Genomic DNA, 24,248 nt, shown 5'->3' on the forward strand with positions numbered 1-24,248 from the left:
CGAAAACGTTATGGAGGAGGCTTCGCGGACCCCTGAAATGCTCTAGCGGACGTCCTGCGGTAAGCGGACCCCCATTTGAGAACCACTGCCTTACACCTTACCCACGTAGCACCTCGTATTTACGTCGATGCTGTTAGTTGGTCGGCCACCGCAAACCGCGCATGGTCGTTTTTCTTCTTTTAAGATTTATAAAATAAATATCGCCTTATGGCCGGTATAAACGATGAAAAGTGTTTATTTGAGCCAGTCTACGCAGTGCAAGCAAGCACAGGAGCTTGACCAATTCACTTCAGTGTCCCTTTAAGCCCAACTTATGCTCAGCACATGGCGTTTGGAGTAAACGGAGAGGTGAGGGGGAGGAATTCAGGAAGGATCCCACATCCCCTTCCTTCTTTCACCCAGCTTTGGGCAAAATAAAGGAATTACCATCATCGTCATCATTGCCAGACCCCTTGCCACTACCACTTTAAAAGTATCTTACTTTTCGTTTATGACGCAAAAAGATGCACAAAAGAAAGCGGAAGGGTTTCTATAACTACGAGAACTCTCTGATTTCGCTTTGAAACTCGCACACGGCAGAAAATGGCTTCTGCTTGACATGGCTTGACCAATCGGGCCTAGTGTCGCGCAAAAAACACGTAAATTAAAAGCTTTCGTTACAGAAGTTACTTTTTCATCCGAATTAGCAACAAATTAACACAATATAACATTGTGTCAAACTGATTGTTTTTATAAAATTTGTTTAGACCTGATTTTTTTCTTTTTAATTCTTGCAGAAGCTCAGTTCTGAGTGCAACCAATGTTTTGTGCGCGCGAAAGAAAAGCGCAAGGAATTGTCTTCTGAAATTAGGAATCGTTTGCTTCCTTTTTATATTGTACTGCCGCTAGAGGTAGCAAGAATGTAAATAACCTAATTGACTGGAGGCCAACGCGTTGCTGGAGGCTAATCGCTCAGTGACAAGCATGATCTTGGGAATTCCAGGGGATTTTATTGATGGGACCGTAACGTGTCTTTGCACATGTGTAGCTCGAACGTCCGACAAAAATAGATACTAAAAATGCTTAACCTTCAAAAATTTCTCTCTTGGTGTTCTTTTTTGATTATTATTCCCTCTGAGGTTGTGTTGTTGTTTCACGTCTTCATTTTACTTGAATCGCCCCTGGGGTGCTATTGTGAAATGTAAAAGAAAAAAAAAGAGAAAAAAAAACACCCTTCTGAGGGGATGTGTGCTTGCAGCCGAAGACCCTGCACGGGAGTATAGCTGCCCCTGCTGTCAAGCGGGCATATGTTTTATTTGTTCATTTATTTCGCGGGGTGCGTTTTGAGTCGATAAAGGGCAGCAGGGAGTGTAGTGCAACGGCGGAAGAGCCGTGCCGCCCCTCGATTTTCCTCCCGTTCGTGGGTGACTCATCGCCGAAACTCAAACAGGCACCGGGCAGCCCATGGGACGATTGGTTGGGAATGAAAAGAACACGCCGTCCTCCTGAAGTTGGCACAAATAGACTGATAATGGCGATAGACCAACAGTTAATATACAGCATAACAACTCCACAAGATACAGAATGATTTATTTGCTTTTAAAACAAAATCTTGCCCTTGTTATACTCGCTAAGCAATTGTTTTTGTGCGTAGAAAACATTTTGAGCAACACACAAAAAGCTCTGCATGTTGCAGACATCCAGCCAACCTCGGTGTCTGAAATAAATATTATTTGGTCGTTCCTGGCACCTTTTTATACATGTTTATGAATTGTCTTTACATGATGTGTTGTACAGTGGGTTGTCAGTACTGCCATTAGATAATTTCATGAACGCCCTCACGCAGTCCCCGTGGCCGTATTATTTAACTTTTGAAGCCTTCCTCCATAGTTCCCACCATGCGGCTTTACGTGGAAACAAATCTGCAAAGTAAAAATACAGAAGCATAAATTCAATTGTTAAATAAGGGTCTTTTGTCTAATATATATTATCATGTTTTACTTTATAAATTGTTTTAGGGTTATGGTTACGTGTTATGCAACCGTGCCTTGTAGATTTGATCGTTTCCACCAAAAGGTTATTATTCCACATTCAAAATTATGCGAAAGACAGTCTCGTCGTAAACAATTTTTTTCTTGCTGTAAAATCTCTTGCTAATTTTTAATCTACAATATTAGTGAAGCCATTCATTTCGGAGCAATTTCATTTTGTCTTCACTGCAAGATAACGACAAGAAATATTCGCACAAGTATTTTTTGTTCAAATGCACCTTATTTGGTTGTGTTTTTAAAAACAAGTTAGTTGACAACTGGAAAACCTAACCATGAAGTACTACAATTGTTCTTGCCAATTGGTGGTCATATTACAATCGGACGATGCAGTAACTGACAAAGAAAAAGTGCGAAATAAGCATAAAATTCAATTTTTTTAAACAAGATATCTATACGTTTTGTTTCTTCTAGCTAATAAAAAAGAGAAAATCCAGGGTCATTTCCACTAACGTGAAACCTGGGGAAGGACGGAGCATGCAGTGTATAAGTGTATTCTTGGCGCTTTCGCGTTTTTGAGAACGGAGATGATACCGTTGGGAGGTAGAAATATACAGATTTGCTGTAAAAGCCTCTTGTCTTTCAAACACGAAGCTCTCTATCGCGAGGCGTAAACGAGTGTCCCGGTGTTTTTTTGTACGCATTACGTCCTAGCGCTAGGCGTAACCGAGGTTGCCGGTGTTTTAGTACCGTGACTACATAAAACGGCGATTACGACGACGATTACGATGACGACGACGACAGGAGGTGCCAACAGCCGCAGCCCCAAAGGGGCTTCGCCTCTTATAATTTGTGACTCTTGAACCAAAGTACCTGTCTCTTGCATGGGCAAATTATGCGAGAGGTATTTTTTTCTAAAATTCTAAAAAAACGTTGAGTATTTCAGTGTATTATTTGATAGTAAACGGCACGTGCATTGCTAGATTAAGTACATTGTTTAGAGAATTTTTTTAAAATGAGCCTTCAAAAGTTATTATTGCCGAAGCAAATCACAGGCATTACGAAGCTTTCTCGTCAAACCTAGCTCCGTTTACAGCAGTAGCATATACGCGAACTTTTTAAACAACCATGGGCTACGGTTTCTTGGCAGGCGCCTCAAGTTTCACTGTTTCATGCCGTGTAGAGTAATACCTAAGAGGGGAGAGGAAGCAGTGTTTGCGGTTCATTAGGTTGCTAATTATCCTAAATCATCAATTTGATTATTTTGGAGTACTTGCCAAAGAAGGATAGAAGCTTGCCGGGCGAAGTGTCACCATCACCCCGCATGAACGCCAGTTTCTTTAATGCACCCTTTTTACTTTTTATAAAATGTACGCCATTTATGCCGTTTATACCCTTTATACCATTATTTATACAATGAAACAATGAAGGTTCTCCCTGGCGGAGAAATCGCGCACTTGCCTCTAAATGAACTAATCGTTCCTGAAGGGACACTGAAGTGTATTTGTCAAGCTCCCGTTTTTGCGTGCACTGCGTAGACTAGCTCAAATTGATGAACTTTTCATCGTTTATCTCGCTGATAAGTCGGTAATTATGTTATAAAGCCCTAAATAATAAAATCTACCATGCGCGGTCTGCGGCGGCCGCACCAACTAAAGGCTGTGACGTCGGGAGGAGATGCACCGTGATTGGACGATGTCTAAGATTAGCATTCAAACAAGTTTCGGTTTCGTTTCTGTAAAAAAACATGCTTCACGTCCGACGTTATCGTTGGAAGGGCATTCTAGGTTTCTCAATAATCGCCATACTGCGCTTCTGCCGTGTTGTCGGCTGTAAAATGCTAAGATAAGCCTCCAGGACGGCTTGGAATCGTAGCAATTACTATCCGGGGCCTACGCAGTGGATGAACGCCCTCCGCGTCACCGCAGACGCTCAAATGCCATGCGCTTTTCCCGCATATTCGGAGCTTGCCTCACTGATGCCTGTATCTTAAAAAGCGTGTTCGCACCACGCCAAGGGTCTGCTGATTCTGGCCTGTGCCCACTGCCCGCAAGTAGTTGGTGTTTGTACGCCAACGAGAACTCGCTAGCGCGTCAGTGCCAGCCTGCGCGCGTTCTGCGAACTCGCTCGTGGGGGCAGTGAACGTTACGGCCCAAAAATGGTGAACTCAGTTAAGAAAACGTCGGCCACAAACAAAAAATTCAATTAAAAAAAAAAAGCTGTACCCTCGGGGATTCGAACTGACGACTTGCAAAATAACACTCCTAGCGCTTCGGACTACTCGGCCACGAGCTAGCGCTGCGAGGTCGGATATATAAGCTATATAATGTGTAACTAGTCTACACTTTTATTTAGTTTTAGCATTTCAAGTACCTTAGGTGAATGTTGCATAGCACTCGTGCAGTAAGCGTTCCCGAAACTTCCGCAATATCTCATGTCTAGCAGTTGCATTTCTTAGACGGAAAAGCGTTCGCAGATGTGTGGTCGTGCTGCTGACCGCCGTGCGTGTTCACCCAGAGCAAAAAAAGGGCTTCCTGCTCCCTAGTTTTACGCTGTACGGTAAAAGTTTCAGTTGATTTTATTTCCTTAGTACCCATATTGACTTCGCTGACTCTTTTCCGGCCTTAAAGTGGCCTTAAATTTTCCTGCTAGCGTATCGGTCAGCGAAGCATCGCATGTGCACTTGTGCAGTGCTTATGTGGAGCGACCCGTACTTGGAGCTAGATATAGTGTACAAAGTAACAAAGTACATTCTTCCATTCACAAACGTGTTGTGGCTTAGTTCCAATTGAACAAGCGAATTGCGACGACCCGTGGGCGGCCGGCGGGCTCAACGCTGGGCCGACTGACTCTGTCGGAAGGTCGGCGAGCCGTGCAGTAGCGCAGTCAAGCCAAGTCATTTCCTCCTGACGTCACACGAAAACACCGCAGAAAATGGGCCAGGGTGCAGAGAGGAGGACAGCATTTTCGAATTGATTTTTGTACTAAATCAATTCGCGAAACGCGCTCAGAGTGGTCGAAACATAACCTACGGACTCTGGACTACAATTTGCGCTAGTAATGTTTACAAATCACTTCAGTGTCCCTTTAAAGGATGACCAGCAGAACTGCGAAGTGTGGATATGCATGTAAATTATACTTTCCTATACAGGGTGATTAAAGTTATGTCGACAGGTTTTTTTAAAATTAGGCGCTCAGATTTACGTGAGGACCACCTCTACAGTGAGGTTTTGCGCCCAGGGGGACACATAATTAGGATTTAATTATTGATTTCGGTGGCATAATTAAGCAAAATTGGTTAATTAACTCGGCTACAGTAACCAGGCATGTTTGTATTGGAAAGTTAGACGCAATCGTGTTTCTACGCCGTTTCATTTGGCAGAATTGTTCTAGCGCATCCGTACTGCGAGGCATCCAACTGCGAACTTAAATTGCCGTTAGCATGATGACGCATGCAAGACAGTCTGCACTGGCGCAAAGCTCCTCCCTTCTGTGACGTGCCGGCTGTGTACGGTGTTTAGTTTGACAACGTGGTGGAGGCATAGGCAAAAGCGATAACTGGCACCCATTCAGTCTCGGCTGGCGCTATCGCTATCTGCAGTACTCAGAACCGCTATCGAAACACAGAACAAAAGGGAGGAGCTATGCGCTAATCTTGACTTCTAGCATGCGTAATCATGCGAGCGGCAATTAAACTTCGCATTTTGATATCTCAGAGTATGGACGCGCTAGAAGAATTCTGCCAAATGACACGGTGCAGAAAGATGATTGCGTCTAACTTTTCAATACAAACATTCCTGGTTTCTGTATCCACTGAAAAGTTAATTAATCAATTCTAGTTAATTAAGCCACCTATATCAGTATTTGCTTCCTAATTTTGTGTCCCCCTGGGCGCACAACCTTCCTGTAAAGGTGGCCCTCACGTAAATCTACGCACCTAATTAAAAAAAAAAAACCTGTCGACTTCACTTTGATCACTTTGTACATATATGCTTGGCCGTGGGTCGGCTTTATTGAAATTATTACCCGCCGCGGTGGCTCAGTGGCTAAGGCGTTGCGCTGCTGAGCACAAGGTCGCGGGTTCGATTCCCGGCTGCGGCGGCCGCTTTTCTGATGGAGGCGAAAAGCAAAAACGCCCGTGTGTACGAGATTTCGGCGCACGATAAAGATCCCCAGGTGGTCAAAATTAATCCGGAGCCCTCCACTACGGCGCGCCTCATCGCCTGCGTTGCGTCGGCGCGTTAAATCCTACAATCAATCAATCAATTTATTGAAATTATTGTTATTTTGAAGTTCTGCGCATTTGGAGTAAAGAATGCATGCTCCGTATCAGCCACCTAGTAACTGGAATGAGTTATGGCCATTTGGGTCGTATGTCTTCCCAAGCTCAAGCGCTTGTACGGTTTCGTGCAGGCTTATCGAGGAAAAAGGCCGTTGTTATACTCACATCATCGCCCTAGGCAAGGCTGCATGAACTTAGCGAGTACATGCAAAATAATTGTGTAGATTGGCTTCATTCAATCTAGGGGTACATAAACGGCGTCATGTCGACGCGACGTACCCATTCACATCCTGGAAATAGTACTCCCGACGGGTAGCATAAAATGGTTTTTGTTAATATTTTTAAGATTACCGTAATCCCAAAGGGATATTAAGGGAGAAAGAGGTATGGTTAGCATTTTTATAAAACAATCACACAATGAAAAATATTTTTACCGTGCCTTGGATTGAAGACCAAAACACCACACTTGTAGGCATAATCTGCGAACACGAGTTGGACTAGGTAATATATTTTGGGATTTTCTGTAAACAAAACAAAATTGTCAGTGGTGCTTTCTTCACACAAAGAATATACGTTTAAAAAACACGAAAATATTATATTGCGTGGTGATGGATTCAACGCAATAAGTATTGCAGTGATTAAGGTTTACTGAGCGAACTTGTGCTCCGCAGTGTCCTGTAGGAGAAGCTCAAACGTCGAAGAAGCATTCATGCCAAGTGATCTGCAGAATTAAGTGTCAGCCAATGGAGCGCTGCAGCATTTGCTGAGAGTGCAGCCCCTCCCAGCAACGTTCGGCCACGTGGAGAATTTTTCCCATGAAACAATTGGCCAAGGGTTTCCACATCGAATAGGATAGCGGTGTAGTGGCACAGAAACACAGACGCGCCAGTTTCAGCGCAACATAGGATAACGGAACACGCACAGGCGCTGTCAACAAAGCTCAAACCAATGTATTCACTTGGGATGGTTAGCGGCATTACCACCGTTTCAAAGGGAATCGGATATTCTAAAACAAACCTTTTGAGAAAATAAATAGGTCCATAAGTCCAAAAGCACCGTACAGCTCCAGGAGGACCATATGGACGGTTTGGGGCCGAAGGCGTCGTTGTGATGTCCTGTAGCTGCCACTGGGGGCAACCTCGTAAGGAAGTTTTCCAAAAGCTTGTCGAATTGTCGAATATTGTTTGTTCAACAACATTGCCGTAAAGTTTGCCGCTCAGGACTCGTCGCCTCATTAATGTCGAAACCCACACCCCGAATACGGGGTAATACGCGGTGTCTCGGCGTCGGTGGTCGTAGCCGCCGGCGTCCATCAGCTGCTGCTCCGTGGCGCGTAGCGGAGCAAGCTTTCAGTGTTCCTTCATAAGTTGCGCATATTTTCCAAAATTAACCTTGATATTGCATCCTAATGCGGCAGCGTGACGTAGAGCATCGCATCCTGTTGTCTTGCGTAGACAAGGAACCGATCAGGTCATTTTTGCGGTTTCCCGAATTTTTTGCGCGAACTTAACTGCCGTAAAGATTTCGTGCCTTCCATGATGTGCGTTGCCATGTACAAGGCCCCCTGTTCGTTTTGGTCTGTTCCAATGTCGCTCTTCTGTTGCCCCAAGGGGACCCTGTAGCACTTTTTTCAACTTTTTTCTAGATCCTCAATGCTTTCCGTACGCATTCAACGAACACATCCAGCACTTGGAATAGGGGGTCACAGTACCTCAGCCAAACATTACGGCTCTATGCTCAGGAGACAACTTGAAAACCCTTAAAATTTTCCGGTTTTCCCCTCCACCATATAAAAAGAAAAAAAAATCAAAGTGGGAACAATACCCGCTCCAGCAAAGCTATTTCAGGTTTAGGCAAATATAAAACAAACAAACGAGGCTAAAAGCCAAACCATTTTTTGAAGAAAAGCCAATTTCCAGGCTGAAAAATTCTTCTTTCCATATGCTTCATGTTCGGGTAACACGCAAGTTAGGATATCAAAAAAGTAAACAAAAAAAGCAAGCACAACGTCTCAACCCGGAGTCACTCGACCGATGGTAGTCATTTGGCCGATTTTTGTTTTCTCTTCACTTTCAAGATGGTGGGGCCACGTGGCCTTTCTGCCTATTTAGTGCCTTACCCGCATAAAATCTTCGCGCCTATACATTTATTCTTTCCAGAATGAAATATTTATTGCGGGAAAGCGCTCGTTCTTGTTTTCCCCTTTGTTTGTAATGCAACTTTTAAATGCACTGCAAGCTTTGTCGTTCTTTGCTAATAATGTTTCATGCTAAAGACACCGGCTCTGTTCGCAACTTCATTGGAACGTACGACCACAGCTCAATCGAAATGCAAACTTGATTGAACACTTTTTTTGTACCCAGTGCATGATCATGGGCAAAATGACGCGTCGTAAGCATCGTTCCAAAATTTGAATAAAGAATCATTTGTAAATTTCACTTTGGTAACAAACACACTAAATCACATTACGGACTCTCCAATCTCTCAGCGGCGCAGTCACCGAGTCGCTACTGCGGGTACAACAGTAAGGCTCTCGCACGCTCCGCGCTAAATAAAAAACAAAGAACGAAAAAAATTACTTCTACTTCTCTATGTTTCCCCAAACGGCTATTTTTGTGACAATTGTATTATCACCGAGTAGCCATCTTTGTATCCTTGCTGAGTTGTCAGAGTCTAGCTACACAATGGCCAGCGTTATATGTGCGTGTGCAACAAGAAAACGGGTTTTGGAACAAAAAAGCATAATTTACCAATGCTAAAGGAATTTCTTGAGTATTGCGCTTGCGCTTACTGACAGTTTAAAGGGGTTGCAGCACTTTTGTTTTTGAAGATGACAAAAAATTGTCTATTGCTACCAAAAAACATCAAATGCTATTTCCGATATTAGCAATATTTTGACGAATAATGAGTGGGTTACGAGACACTTGTCTTTTAAATTAAAAAAAAATAATAACCGAATTTAGTAAAGCCTACCATTATATCAAGTGGTAATCTTGAATTCATTATGATGTTGTTTTGCGAGCAGGAATAAAACGAAAGTGGGGCTAGGTGCATTTCTTGGAAGAAAAACATTTCAGAGGTTCATCTTTTAATAGGCTACCGTGAAAAGCCTATACGCGTAATAAGTGAATTGTCAAGTCGTTCTTGCAATAAAATGTCAAAAATGCTATTTCTAGGCACTGCTAAACAAAGGGACCGACCTGGTTTGTTGTGTGTTAGCTCATATCTTCTGTATTTTTTCCAATTCTGAATGTTACACTTCTTTGCGATCAAGCGCACTACCTTATTATCCACCAATTTGCGCCGTAATGACTACAGTGCAAGACAGAATATTGCAATGAATTTATGCACTTACTCCTTTTTTTGAGGTACATCACGTCCATGTAGCCAAAGTTTCCTTCAAATCGTTCTTTCCTTTAAATAAAGTAGAAATATTAGCGTAAAAAGTAAGAAATATACACTACCAAATGTTAAATGCTAAGAAGGAAAATTTGACATCCACCTCAATTCAGCCGTACGGCTACACAGGACGGCTGTACAGCTTTTTCAGGAACCTTTTCAGCTTTTTCAGCCTTTTCAACTTTTTCAGGCTGTACAGCTTTTTCAGAAAAATTGGTCCTCGTCCAGGATCCGAACCCGGGGCCACCTGCCTATCCAGGGCAGTCGCTCTACCAACTGAGCTAACCAGGAGGCTAGCCGTTTGTAGCGCGAGAGCGAATTGATCAACAACTCGAAGTGAAGGACAGGTGTTAATCGACCAGATTTAAGGGAAATACCCGAGTGGGAGTACGTTTCGGAGAAGAAAAATTTCATCTCTACCACAGTGCTGCCGTACGGCTACAAAGGAAATCCGCACTGCTTTCTCCCAAACTTCGCAGTTGAAGAAAAAATTGTACTGGTTCAGGATCAACTTCCGTCCTGTTCCAACTCGCCTGGTCCGCGGCCTGGTCAACCGCGAAGTCTCTCGGAAAGCTAAACAGCTTTCCTTTATAGCTGTACGGCTACATTGAGGTGGATGTCGAATTTTCCTTCTCAAAAACTTGCTCCAATTAATGGAATTCTCTTAAATCTGGTCAGTTATATTTTAAATACATGCAACATTTTATGGTGCGCAGCTTTAGCGCAATAATTAGAGCTAAAATTTTGCGCCCTGAAATATTGCTCGTGGGTCACATTGGATAGTTATACAAGACGGAGTTCAGCTGTTTCAAAGGCATCTAATTTTTTTATTAAGCATCAGAGTGTTGTCGAGATATTCATTGCCAAACATGCTGTAATGAATGTTACAAGAAAGATGACCCGGCGTTTCCAATTTATAGGTTTTATTGTCGCAAGAAAGCGCCGAAATGTTCTTTGTATATACAAACTCACAACTATAGCCTGCTTTAAAAGCACCCTGTTTAGACGTCAGCCTCGCAGAGAAATGCTTGTTGTTACGATTCAGTTAACTGATAAGTGCACAACAAAGTAGGCAGGGGAAAGACAGCTTTTTCAGGGGGTTGGGTGGCGACGGCCAGACACCGTTAGTTAGACAGACAGGTATGCAGGTACGGAAACGGCGTGCAGGTATGGAAACGTTACAGGAAATCCAAACACAAATGAACAAAAGTAACAAAATAAAACAACGTTTCGTACTGCAGCCCATTAGTTCTCACAACTATGTGTGGCTGCTCGCAACTTACCGTGCTTTGTTATACAAACAGCTCATCTGGTAGTTCGTTAAAAGGGCGAGCATACAGACATCGTATGGCTCTCTTGTGGTGCGTGAACTATCGATACACATTACCGAGATACATGTCGTTTAGGCAATAAATTGTGTTGGAAAGTTTCATAATTTTTTAATCTGTGATCACTGGGCTCAAACCATCTTCTTTGATCTGCAGTATTCTCTATCTAATTCGACGGTTCGAGGAAGATTTACGCCGAATGATAAGTGCTCCCAGGGCAGATGCCGCCACTATAGATTCGCCGACACCAGTCTGTGCACATCGCCTCGTTGACTGTTTTTACAACGCTTGTATTTTCGTTGAGTATTTTTGGAGCACTTAATTCGCTTCAGTAAAGCTTGTTTCTTGAAGACAACCCGCGTCGTCCTGGGCTAGGTGACATCTGGTAGCGGTGCGGGGTACACACCCTTTATGCTTCAAACGCCCTCTGGAAGCCGACAAGCCAGCCTAAGTTCGGCCAGAGGACGACTGCAAGGTTCATCGGCCGAGCTTGGTCTCCTGCTATAAAAACCAGTATAAAGCCCGCCGCATCCGACAACATCCTGTAGGAAGTCACTCCTCCCAACGTCCTGCAAAAGCCTCGGGAATCACCATCGTTTTGCGGATATCCCGGTGAAGAGCTTGAGGACTGGTCAGAAAAATTTCAACGCGTCTGGATTCTTAACTGGTGGGATGACGGGGAAACTCTCCGACATGTATTTTTTTTATTTAGATGATCCCGCTCGAATCTGGTTCGAGAACAACGAGAGCTCCATGACGGCCTGGACTCTGCTCAAACTTATGAGTTTCTGAAAACTTTCACTACGGTAGTGCGGAAGAAACGAGCAGAGCTTTTGCTGCACACGCGCACCCAACAACCTAACGAAAGGGTCTCAATCTTTGATGAAGTGATGATGGCATTATTTCGTGGCACTGACCCAGAGATGAGTGAAGACAAGAAACTGTTGTTTCACATGCGAGGGTATTAGCAGGAGATTTTCGCTGGAATCGTTCACAGCCCACCAAAGGCTGACGCCGAGTTCTTGTCCGAGGCCGCTACTATGGAGAAGACGATTGACATGCGGTCACGGCAGTGCGATCAGAAAATTGGCGCTATCGTTGTGAACCCCGCCGATGCAGTTAGTGTCACAGCAGACATATACCGGGAAAGAATCCGCGGAGGTGTGTGGTTATTACTTCAGAAGCTTTTTCCAACACCGCAAGCTAAATTCGGTTCTCTTAATGACGTTCTACGGAAAGAAATGCAACAAGGACTGGGGACTTCTACGCCACCAGATCTACCACAGGAATCCCAAAATATGGCATACATTGGTGTTTACCGCCGCCGCCGGCCGGTTGCTACTTTTCAACAGGAGCTGTCCTGCCACCGTCCACTCTCGCCTTCCCGACCACCTTCGATGCACCCCCTATCCCACAGAAGATCGACGTGAGGCGCACACCCGAACTACGCCCGACTGAGATGATCGGGGGTTCGCCACACGTCGGTCTTCCACTGCGGCGAGGCCGGACACATTTACGAACACTCGGCGTACAAGCGACTGGGAATGTCAGGCTTCCCCGTCGACGCTCCTCGTCCGTTGCCTGGAGAGCGACCCAACGAGATCGACGATTACTTGACAAGCAGCAGACGAGGTCTTCACGTTTCAACCGTTCGCCGTCGTCTTACACATACGTATCGTCCAGGCGCCGCGGCACCGCTGACTTTGCACAAAGAAGGAACCCCAGCCCAGGAACGGGAAACTAAAAGCGCAACTTCTGGACAAGTTGCTGTTTTTAGTTTCTCTGGATAAGTTGCTGTACAACGGCGGGAAAACAAAACCCCTCCAAAGGCGCAACTGCGCACCGAAGGCCAACATTCTCGACGCACCCGTAGCCCGACGCTCCGCGCTATCCCTGCCTTAACTCCCCTGCATGACGACAGCCATACCTCGCGACGCCTACCCGACGTGACCAAACCTGCAATTAACAAGGCTGCGTAAGCGACGCATCGCCACCAATGATCAATGTGAACCAGCCGGGATACGACGCCCCGATGAACGCGAAACTCGAAACCGAGTACTTGTGATGTACAGCTTTCCATCGACGGCTTCGATGTAGTCGCAGTAATAGACACGGGATCGTACTATTCAGTGATGAGCGGATCATTTCAGTCGAAACTGCGAAAAAAGTTACAAGTTAGGATGGTCCGCACATACGCACAGCAATAGGCCATCTCGTTCCGCCTAGTGGAACATGCACATAGCGCATCATCCTCAACGGCACCACGTATTCTGCTGCGTTCGTAATGCTGTTTAACTTCACCCCCTAAGTAATCCTGGGCATGGACTTTTTGACCAACAACGATGCTAGTATCGATTTGCAGACCAAGTCCATCAGTTTCTTCTCCGATCGCGCCGTGGCGTCTAAATCAAGCGCCGAACAACGTACTTCTTTAAGGACTGGCGATTACCACGTCACCCTGCCCGCCCGCGCAACCCTAATAATCGCCGCCGGCTCTCCAGATGGTGCTCCTGACACCGGAACTATTGTGGAGAGCGACCAGAGCTTGCTTCTGGAGCAGGGTGTCTCCGTCGGAAGAGGCACTGTGCGCTTGAAGCAAAGAAGAGTTCATGTTCTGATCCCGAACATCACCGAGCAATATCAGCTCCTCACCGAGCAATATCAAGGGCGCTTGTATTGCATTCGTCGAAGAAATTCAGGACGAAAGTCAAGTGATTGCCGTCGTCGACTTTCAGCGCGCGCGTGACGTCGCCTTCAAGTCTGCTCACCTCTTTGACGTCAACCCGGCACTACCGGAAGAAAAACCAGAAAAGCTCACAGCTTTGTTTCACCGGCCGGCGACTGCTTTTCATCGACTTCGAAGCTAGTCAGACGCCTATTGCGAAGCACCGTATAACCACCGAAGAGGGCGCTCGACCAATGCGAGAGTCACTTTACATGCCTTCCTACTAGCGCGAGGCTATGTGGGCGCAAGTGGGTGACATGCTGAGCGACACTGTGGCGGAATAATGCACCTGATTGCGTTTTCTTACAGACTAAGGGTATGTGTGTTCCACGACAGGTCACCGGTAATGAAGACACATCTGACTTTGTACTTGAATGTCGATGCAGGCTGGGTACCATGGGTAGCAATCAAAACCCAATTGTGTTGGAGCCTAATGTTGGAGTCTCAACAAAACGTACGCGCCAAACTAAAGGATGTATTGAGATAATTTGTGAGCTATGTTTATTCTTTACAAAACGAACATGCTATTCCATGCCAAAATTTGCGAACAGCACACAAAGCAACTCTGCATATTATCGTGAACAAGGACCTGCCCACTATAGATTAGCTTCTGTTGAAGCTGTGGAATACGAGGCAGCAGCTCCACCAGGCCTACCTCACCAGCCGAAGGCGGTATATGGACCTTCTCAAGCTATGAAACAAGATGGCGTAAGCTCGACGTTACGCAAATAAACTTGCTCACGAAAGATTAGTTAACCATTGCGTTTCCCTCGGAGAAAGAATTGGCCTTCAAAAACTCTTTCAAACGTTTCCAGCCAGCAATATTGAGCCGAAATATAGAAAAAACAGTATAACTACTACTTTAAACGCAGGTATCACGAATCATATTTTGAAGATTCGGCTGCACCAACATTTTCTTCGTAGCCTCGTACACTACCGGTACCTCCACTTTACGAACAACATACACAGATTGCGATGAAGGTGAAGAAGTTTTATTTAACCTACAGGAATGAACGTAGTACCCCGAAAAAGAGCGCATCACCTTGCACATGCTCTAAAATTTAGACAAAATCAGATGCCGCAGTTATTAGAAAACCAAATGTATCAGATTTGGATGTCAGGCACTCTACAGGGGGAAGGAAACCATTGAGTTGCAATGAGTATTCCTCAGACTTGAAAATTTCCTACACAGCTGAGCAACAAGCAGCCAATTTCAAATTTCACTGCCTTTATTGCTTTGTAAGCTTATGGAGAGAATCGTCTTCACACATCTCAATTACCATATTAGAGAATGATACACCAATTTTCCTAGTGCACAAATGGGATTCTGGCGAAATCTTTGCACACAGAACATCAATCTCTTTCGACGTGTAGCAAAGAAGCGGCGCAGCTGATGAAGCAGTATAATGCGAACCCACTCGCCGTAGACTTTCGCAAGGCGTTTGACACCGTCTCCCAAAGATTAATTACCGAAGCATTGGAAGAAGGTCGTCCTGGCCCTCCCACCGTCAACCTGGTTAGGACGTTCTCGCAGATCTGTACATTTCAGATATGTATCAGGTTGAGCAACCACGTGACTACACCGAGATGCAAGGAATGTCCCAACGACCCGTACTCTTACCTACCTTACTTTACCTTGTGATGTGAAGGCTTGCAATGTCTGCATGGGGCTTTCGCTTTACTATGTACGCCGATGATGACGATAAACAGTACGGACTGACTCAGGGCAGAATGACCCAATAGAACCAGGAGTAATTGCCATTCAAAGAGCCCTTGTCTCTTTAGTCGCTCACCTTACAAGGACTGGCATGCGTCCATAGGCTGAAAAAACTCAATAAATTCGTAATACATTAGTAATTCTCTTGGGAGAATGACTGGAAGAAACAGCCAAGTCAGCCTGAAGCTCGGAGACCAAGCAGTTCTCATAACCCCTATTCACTGAGTTCGCATGCTGAGACTACCGTTTCATGAGAACGGGTTGGCTGACGCAAGGCTAAAGGAGCTGGCGCCTATATAGACGAAGCTTCTTCATCTGATTGGGAAGATTGTCCATCGAACGAGAAAAACGTACCGAGGCCGCCCGGATGTTAAAGCAGCAATGTTAATAGCAGCACGCGACTGTTATGGAAACTTACCCAGGCAAAAAGAAATGGCCAGAGAAGTTACACAAAATATTCCAGGCTGTTGACACAGGCCTTCTCTGGCACACGCTTATAGTAGAGCTCCATTGTTTCTCTTGTCGTCCTACAATGAATGCGACTTGAGAAGCACCTGAGACGTACCCTTTGAAGGCGTCACACATGGACGGCCTCTGGCAAACAAATTATTGCTAGACTTGCCCATGCTCCTTACAGGCCTCCCAAACACCCCTCGAAAGATTCCACCGCGGCAGTATGGGAATGTCCACCCGAAGAATCCTATTACCCGTAAGCTTATTTAACGTTCCACGCTTTTGATCTATGCGCTTGAGTTAACCCCACCGATGAAGCTCCTGGGGCGATTTTCACAGATGCCTCCTGGGATTCTCCCAAACACTGTTTCGGTATCGCTGTGTATCAACCCGAACCGAACATACCTGGTGGCCTGGTGCACCAATACGATACAGAAGATAATCCAATTTTTTGTTTGCTGCAGTTGTGCGCTATTCACATGGCCTTCAACTTGATATCTCAGCGATCTTTACAGGACATTTTTGTCCCTGGCGAGTCCTAATAACTCATACGGATTCCGTTCAAGCCCTCTGAACATTAGGCAGTTACCTGGGCAAGGGTATCTCATTGGTTGAATTAAGAAAAGTTACCGTACGCTCTGTCTGTATCACAATGTGGTTGTACGTGTGAACTGGTTTTCCGGGCACGCGCGTGGCTTCGAAACCAAGACGCTCACGCTTTCGCGTGCGCGATTACCACTTGCCACCGCTAAACCATGGGTTCCCAACTGGCAGTTCACTTTAACAGCCTGAACAACAGTGACACTTGCTGAAGACACGAGGACGCCAAGCAGTTCCGGTTTCGGTTCCTTCTAATGACCATCCATTCCTCAACGAACCACTGCGAGCTGACAAAGTTTTCCTGCATAAGGTAAGAGCAGGAACTGCACTGACTGATAATGTCACACCCAAGTCGCGAGCTTACATTCGTTGTTGTGGAAAACATAAGCCAGACAACATTGCGTTCACCCATTGTAATGTTACCCGCCAAACATGTGACTTGGGGTTTGCCTTACTATGCAAAAATCTTGTGTGTGTAGAAGTACCCTGTTCTTGACGGTGTTTGCGCACGTACTCATGGCCAAGTCCAACATAGGAGTTCCGTAGAACGCCACCAAAACACACCAATATCACCCGTATCCTGCGTTCCCTTTCGGGTTTTGCAGGCGATGCTGACATCATTACCCGCGCTTGATTTTATCCGATCCTTTATCTGCATATTAGTTTATAGGCCTCTTTGCTATCCGCTTCCTAGTAAAGTTTATTCTACTTATTGATTCATTCATTTACTCCAGTTACATCGGCCTCGCTACGCCATCAGCTCTTAAGTTGCAGCCATTTTAGTGTACACGTTGCAGCGAGCGATTCATTAAAGTGCTTTGCCACACTGTCGCCACAGATGCGGTTTACTGAGTTCAAGGTTACCTTGCCGTGTACCTACAACGACAAAGCGCAATTTGTCTTTCCTATTTCGAGTTACCGAATTCTGACACCCGCCCGCCGGCAGACAAATTTGGCTGGGTATGCCACCGAAAACATGCAGAGTTTATAGCAGATCCAGGTATGTAAGTTTATATGAGGGTCTGTATTGACAGGATGTTTTACATTTAGCAGGTGTATATAGCAGGTCTGTGCATATATGCCAAGGCGAAATGCTCGTCGTAGCCAGTGTGTTTTTGCTCATTGTTGTGCGCTAGAAGTATGGGGCTTTGAAAGAGCACGCTATTCGGCGTACTTCAAGATAACGACGTCGGCTCCCCTCCTCAGCGTGATGAACCCATCACACTGTGGGAACGCTCCTTCTTTGCATACCTCACATAGAAACTCCACGGCAGCCGAAAAGGCCGCCGAATTATGGGAATTAGCGTCTACTCTGTCATGGAAATATTCTTGGTGTGAGCGATGTTTTCATACCGATCGCTACAGTGGTCATTCTCCCCATTCATAGCATCTAGAAACACTCCCATCATCAGCATCATCTTCATTCAAGCGCCACCGGCTGCCACCCTGATATCCCGTGCCTGGTGCGACCGTCATCTTCGTCGGAGTCTCTGCGGGTTGTTCCTTTCGCGAAGCCGGAATAAACGGTCTGCGCTTCCCCGTGACTTTGCCTTTCATTGGAAATAATCTTCTGATCTACCCGGGTGCCGGATTAAGATAATCTCCATGCAGGATGATGCTATTCACGTCAAGAGTGCTTCGATCGTCTTTTTGTGGAAGAATGTTTTCTCCTGTAATCGCTAGAGATTTTCGATAAAGTTGTTTGTCCGCATATGTCCTAAAGTTTAGTGAAATACTGTTCAGTTTATGGTAACATTGTTTCTGCATATCTAATATTTTTATCTACTAGAACCAAAACTTTACGTTGCATTCTCTTGGAACGGCGTTGGCGCAGCTGCGGTGCGGCTCTGGCCCTGTAATCTTATGTTAACAACTTTTTGATAGAGTGACTGTCACCATTTCGAACATTTGCTACAACCTTGAGAAGAGTTTGTGGTTCGATATATTTGTGCGTTCATGACGCGCTTCTATTTACAGGAATTGTCGTGCTCATTCACTACTAACTGTACAGGAGTCAGTAATCGGATTTGCCTAAAATAGATCCGGAATTAACCCGTCTAGTACTCGGACATGTTGCCTTCACCTAGCGTTTTTTCCCGCACGCCAGGAACAGTGAGGCGAGCCTTACTATGCTGAGAGCGGCCATGAGCTCTGGTGGGGCAGTATGTCGGACGCTAGTAGATTTTTACTCCAAAAATTGTATGTTTGTCACTGTTCAAACTATTTATTTCCATTAGGGCATTTTCGGGTACTTCATATGCTCAGTCACCATATACACGTAGGCATGTGCTCTTGTATTCGTCGATCTCTGCCCATCACACACAGTCTTGTGCCATAAAAATAAAAACACAAATCTGACATTATGTATGTTCTATTGTACATGGCTTCTTATTCAGCTTTAGTACAATACATACATTATAATAAACGACTTGCTAAATATTCATAAAAATGAATTCTATTTCTAAAGTGATGTTCTCGTACATCAATACAGGGTTCAAGCAATCATGGCCGAGCATGAGTGAGTGATTTAAGGAAGGAAGCTGCGTTTAAACTTAGGAACAATCTGGGCCACTTACTTGCCGTTTCCATGTATTCGATCGATGTAAAAGCTATTGAGGAGGGGATTGAATGTTCTGTACCGCAGGCACGGGCCAGGAGAGGGCACTTCAGTTGAGAGGAGTGCATAAAATTTTCCAGGAACGGTTACAAACTAAAAAATAAATGTCCAAATTTTAGAATGCAAGTTTTTCCCCGTACAACAGTATCACACAGAAATTCTTAGGTAACTTGAGTGTCTTACTAGCAAATCGGAATCCTCTTCAGAAGGGAATAGGTGTTGGCGTGCTCGTTTAGAGCCACACAGAAAACAAGCGCAGTAATAAACAGAGGACGACGCGAAGACATGACAAGCGCTTGCCCTGTCCTTGTTTCGTCCTCTGTTTATTACTGCGCTTGTTTTCTGTGCAATTTGGAATCCTCCTGATCACTCAACCACTTATGCGTTTACGTTTAGATTGTGTCACTGGCAGTTTCAATAACTAAATACCACTTCTGTATGGCCACGTAACTGTTACGCGTGACCGATAAAAGTAGGTGAAAAATGTAAATTAAAATTTTGTGAGTGTTTTTATAAAGTCAATACAATTAAAAAGAACTTTTGATTTGAACGCACTGCAGCCCCCGTGTGGCTATAGCAGAAGTGGGGCGAAGAACCAAAATAATATTGCAGAACAGCACTAAAAAGACCGAGATGCAACGATTTTATATCAGTACGGTGATCAAACCGCTAAAAAAGTAGTTGAGGCATTCCACATTAAAAACTGACAGGATAGTTGCATAAGCATTTTGTGTTATGCTTGTGAATAAAGTAGTCAGATCGCTCGTTCAAAGACGTCGGTGTAAAGACGGCCAGGAGATGGTGTTTGCTCATTATTGTACGAAGTTTTTGCTCATGAGCAGATTTATGTGTATATTTGTGCCAATTTTTGCAAACGAGCTTCAATTTATATTGAGCGCCTGAATCATTTGTTGTTATCGTGTCTCTGTCTTTTTATAGCCACTTTACAACGCAATCATGGGAACTAGCACGGCATTCCTCACTACTACAGGGTCAATGAAGGTTTAGCTGTAAAAGGAGTGTCAGTATACATTTTTAACAAAATAAACCGATGTGGGTCAATATCATAACAAAGGGTGTTAGAATGAACATAAAAAAGAGGACTAAGTTTTATTTATTTATTTATTCACAATTCCTTACAGGCTCCTGGGAGCATTGAGTAAGGGGGGTAAACACAAAAGTATTTGCAAAAGCATTAAAATAACATCAAAGGTTAAAGACGATGTTGTACCGAGAAGCAATAGTACAGAAATAGCTATGTGCATTAATACAGGTGATGCGAGCATGCAAACACGCGGTAATACACACAAGAAGAAAACAAAGATTTCAACAATTTCATTTTTAAAATATAAAAATGGCGCTCAACCAGAAAAGTGAACAGTCAAGTAAAAAGCAAACAAAATTAAAAACAAAAAAACAGGGCACAAAATGAACAAGATTGCAAATGTTGTGTTGTGTGTCATTACAATAAAAATGTGGAGACACATTCTCCCGAAATCTAGTACTGTCAGCTATGGAAGCAATGGTATCTGCAAGGTCATTCCACATGAAAATAGCCCGAGGCAGTGCTGATGAATAAAATGCATGCGTGTTGCCTTAAATGCGCTAAAAACTAATCTGATTACGAAGTCATGTCGACATGCGCACTGGTGTTACTCGTGGTAATGGTAAAAGCCTACTATTATGAACATATTTTGAGCGCGAAGCTCCGAAGAGTAGAAAATCATTTATTTCACTGCTCCACTATCCCCATCACCAAACACGTCGAAGAACGCTTCGTCTACTACGAGACTGATCATCATCATCGTTGGTTGCTGGACCGGTGTTCCGAGACGGCTTGGTCGTAAAATAAACGCCTTACCTCAGCGAGTACCCAAGGCCCTTACAAGGGGTGGAGGTTGCGCTCGAACCCGTCCTCAACGCCTTCGAAGCAGACCCCTGGAGCTCCGTTCAGGTAGGCGATTGCCTGTAGCAGCGATGGAGCGTGAGGCCGGAAGCAGTCCCGCTGGCACCTCCACTGCTGCGCCTCTGGCATTTGCTATCACCAGCTGCCAGCGCGATCCTCCCCATTTCGCCGGGCTCTACCATGAAGACGTTGAAGACTGGCTGTATCAGTTTACTCGAGTCAGTGCGTTTAACCGTTGGGATGACGTGGCGAAGCTACAGAACGTTGGGTTTTCCTTGGACAAGGTGGCACAAACATGGTTTCTTAACACCCACCGGCTCGCCGACTGGGCCACGTTTTGTCAGGAGCTGCGCCAGATATTCGGTAGGCCAACCGCTCGGTCAGACATGGCGAAAAGGAAGCTGGCCAGTCGCCTTCAGGGCCCTGAGGAGACGTATGCGTCTTACAAAGAGGACGTTCTCGCTCTATGTCGCTGTGTGGATGCAAGCATGCTGGAGGCCGACAAGGTTCGCCATGTCCTGAAGGGCATAGCACCTTTTGCCTTCAACGCCCTTGTAATTCAAAATCCTTCAACCGTCAGCGATATCCGGACAACCTGTCAGCGCCTGGACGAACTGCAGGCCGTCCGTCTGCAACCAAATGGTCTTGCTATGCAACCACAGGGGGACGTGGACCTACGCGCCCTCATACGTCAAATCATCCGCGAAGAGCTCCAGTTCAATGACCTGCCGTCTCCTCCACGCGATTCCTTTCGCTCGGAAGCACTCCAGTTGCGCGACCTCGTGAAGGAGGAGCTGGCATCCATGACGGGTGTGAAGCCGACGCCACCCCCCATTACTACAACTCCCACCCCGTCCTACTCGGCGATGGTATCGCGACCGCCCCTGCCTCAAGATGCCCCGTTCGCACCCGCACATCTAACAGCAATCTCCGCAGCGACCGTTCTACGGGGGTACTACACCAACGTGCGAAACCCTCGCCAGGCTTTCCCGAGCGACCGACCCGTCTGCTATTACTGCGGGATCCGGGGCCACATATCCCGCTTCTGCCGACGCCGTATGCAAGATGAACGACGAGGGTACGCACCGTTTGAACGAGATTTCGGTTATCCTTACGGTTCACAACGTCGTGTCTACGATTCAACCCCGCGACGCTCATCGCCACCCTCCCCCTCGTTTGAACCGCCTCAGACCAATCGTCCCTCCCGCCGCCGATCACCCTCACCGTATCGACGCTCCGTGTCTCCTCTTCACCCAGCTCCGCTCGGAAAACTAGCGCCTGCAGTTTTCGGAGGTGAAACTGCGTCACTCGGAAAATGCGCAAGTCCTCCTCAACGACTGTCAAACTTTTTTATCTGTGCTAGTGGAAGGAATTTTTGGTAATGCTCTTGTGGATACTGGTGCAAGCGTTTCGGTTATTCATGCAGATTTGTGTTCGCGTCTCGGTAAGGTAAAAACTCCTTACACTGGTTCTTCACTGTGCAATGCTAACGGAGTCGTACTGCAACCCTCAGCGCAGTGTACAGTTCGAGTATTCATAGTTGGAAGCCGTCATCACGTTCCCTGTGCAGTGCTTACTCCGTGTGCACACCAATTGATTCTGGGGTGGGACTTTCTATCTTCGGTGTCCGCTGTCATTTCCTGCAATTTACCGGCTGTCTAACTCACGGCTACCCAATTCTCCAGCGTTCATGATGAGGAGCCGCCTCGGTTGGTGGCACAAGCTGATCAAGTTTTGCTCCCTGGGCAAGAGACACTAATGACAATGTGCTCAGGTAGGATTCAAGATGGTGACATTTTAGCCGTTCCTGCAGGGTCCTTCCTTCCTAAAGGAGTCGTCATTTCCACCTGCCTCGTTCGGTTTTTGAATGGGTCAGCGGAACTTGCTGCGACGAACGTCAGTTCAGAGCCCATCTTGCTGCCCTAAGGTGCTGCTATTGCTACTGCTGCTGCTGACAGCCAGGTCATGTCTGTTATGCCCATGTGCTCGTCGTCAGCAGGCCAGCGCCTTTCGGATCCTGCATCGTCATCGGCCGCTCTTGTCGCAACCATTAGCTCTGACCTCAGCCCTAAAGAGGCAGAGACCCTCCTTGCTTTGCTTGAAAAACACGCAGCTTGTTTTGACTTCTCTTCGTCGAAGCTGGGGCAGACTTCCGCAACAGCACACCGCATTGACACGGATGGCTCTCGTATCATCCGCCGCCGTCTGTATCGTGTATCTTCGTCTGCACGAAAGATCATCGAGGACCACGTTTCGGACATGCTTGAACGCAACATCATTCGCCCCTCGGTTAGCCCGTGGTCGTCGCCCGTCCTTTTGGTTCGAAAAAAAGACGGATCAGTGCGTTTCTGCGTTGATTATCGTGCACTAAACAAAATTACCCGAAAAGATGTTTACCCCATGCCCCGAATAGATGACGCTTTGGATTGTTTACAAGGTGCGGAATATTTCTCGAGCATTGACCTCCGATCCGGCTATTGGAAAATCCCGATGTATGAATCTGACAAAGAAAAAACCGCGTTTTCCGCCCCGGACGGACTTTATGAATTTAATGTTATGCCTTTTGGATTATGTAATGCCCCAGCTACTTTTGAGCGTCTCATGAATACAGTTCTGCGTGGACTCAAATGGAGGACATGTTTATGTTATTTGGATGATGTTGTGATCTTATCATCGATTTTTCCTCAACATCTTGAGCGCATGAACGAAGTACTTACATGTTTAGCAAATGCTCGACTTCAGCTCAACACAAAGAAATGCCGTTTTGCCAGCAAAACAAAGTTTTCGGTCATGCTGTCAGCAAAGAAGGCATCCAACCAGACCCTGACAAAATAACAGCTGTGCTCAATTTTCCTCGACCGCTACAACAAAAAGCCCTCCGCAGTTTCCTCGGCCTTGCCTCTTACTTTCGCCGTTTTATTCCCGGTTTTGCCACCCTTGCTTCACCTCTCAACAGGCTTCTGCAATCCTACGTTCCCTTCACCTGGTCCGACGACTGTGAAAAAGCTTTTCACGCTCTTAAAGGAGCGCTTACTTGTCGCCCAGTGTTGTGCCACTTCGATGAGACAAGACCCGCACTTCTCTATACCGACGCCAGTGGGACCGGCATTGGCGCCGTTCTCCTCCAACGGGATGACCAATCAAGAGAGCCGCCTGTTGCTTATGCCAGTCGCTCTCTCACGCCCGCTGAAAAAAACTACAGCATCACAGAACAGGAATGCCTTGCCGTCGTTTGGGCTGTCCAGATATTTCGG

At 45.8% G+C, this 24,248-nt stretch overlaps 1 long non-coding RNA gene across 1 annotated transcript; it reads right to left on the bottom strand.

The window, feature by feature from the left end:
- Positions 1-1,598: 1,598 nt before the first annotated feature.
- On the bottom strand, positions 1,599-19,170 carry LOC144141573 (uncharacterized). Its single transcript, XR_013316644.1, has 4 exons — positions 19,048-19,170; positions 9,605-9,663; positions 6,684-6,770; positions 1,599-1,901 (listed from the first exon to the last, which is right to left on the bottom strand). It is a non-coding gene; the product is annotated as an uncharacterized LOC144141573 (long non-coding RNA).
- Positions 19,171-24,248: the final 5,078 nt, after the last annotated feature.

The sequence above is a fragment of the Haemaphysalis longicornis genome, unplaced genomic scaffold (genome assembly GCF_048455015.1).
Source record: "Haemaphysalis longicornis isolate Haplotype H1 unplaced genomic scaffold, Haemaphysalis longicornis Haplotype H1 scaffold_6, whole genome shotgun sequence".
Lineage (NCBI taxonomy): Eukaryota > Metazoa > Arthropoda > Arachnida > Ixodida > Ixodidae > Haemaphysalis > Haemaphysalis longicornis.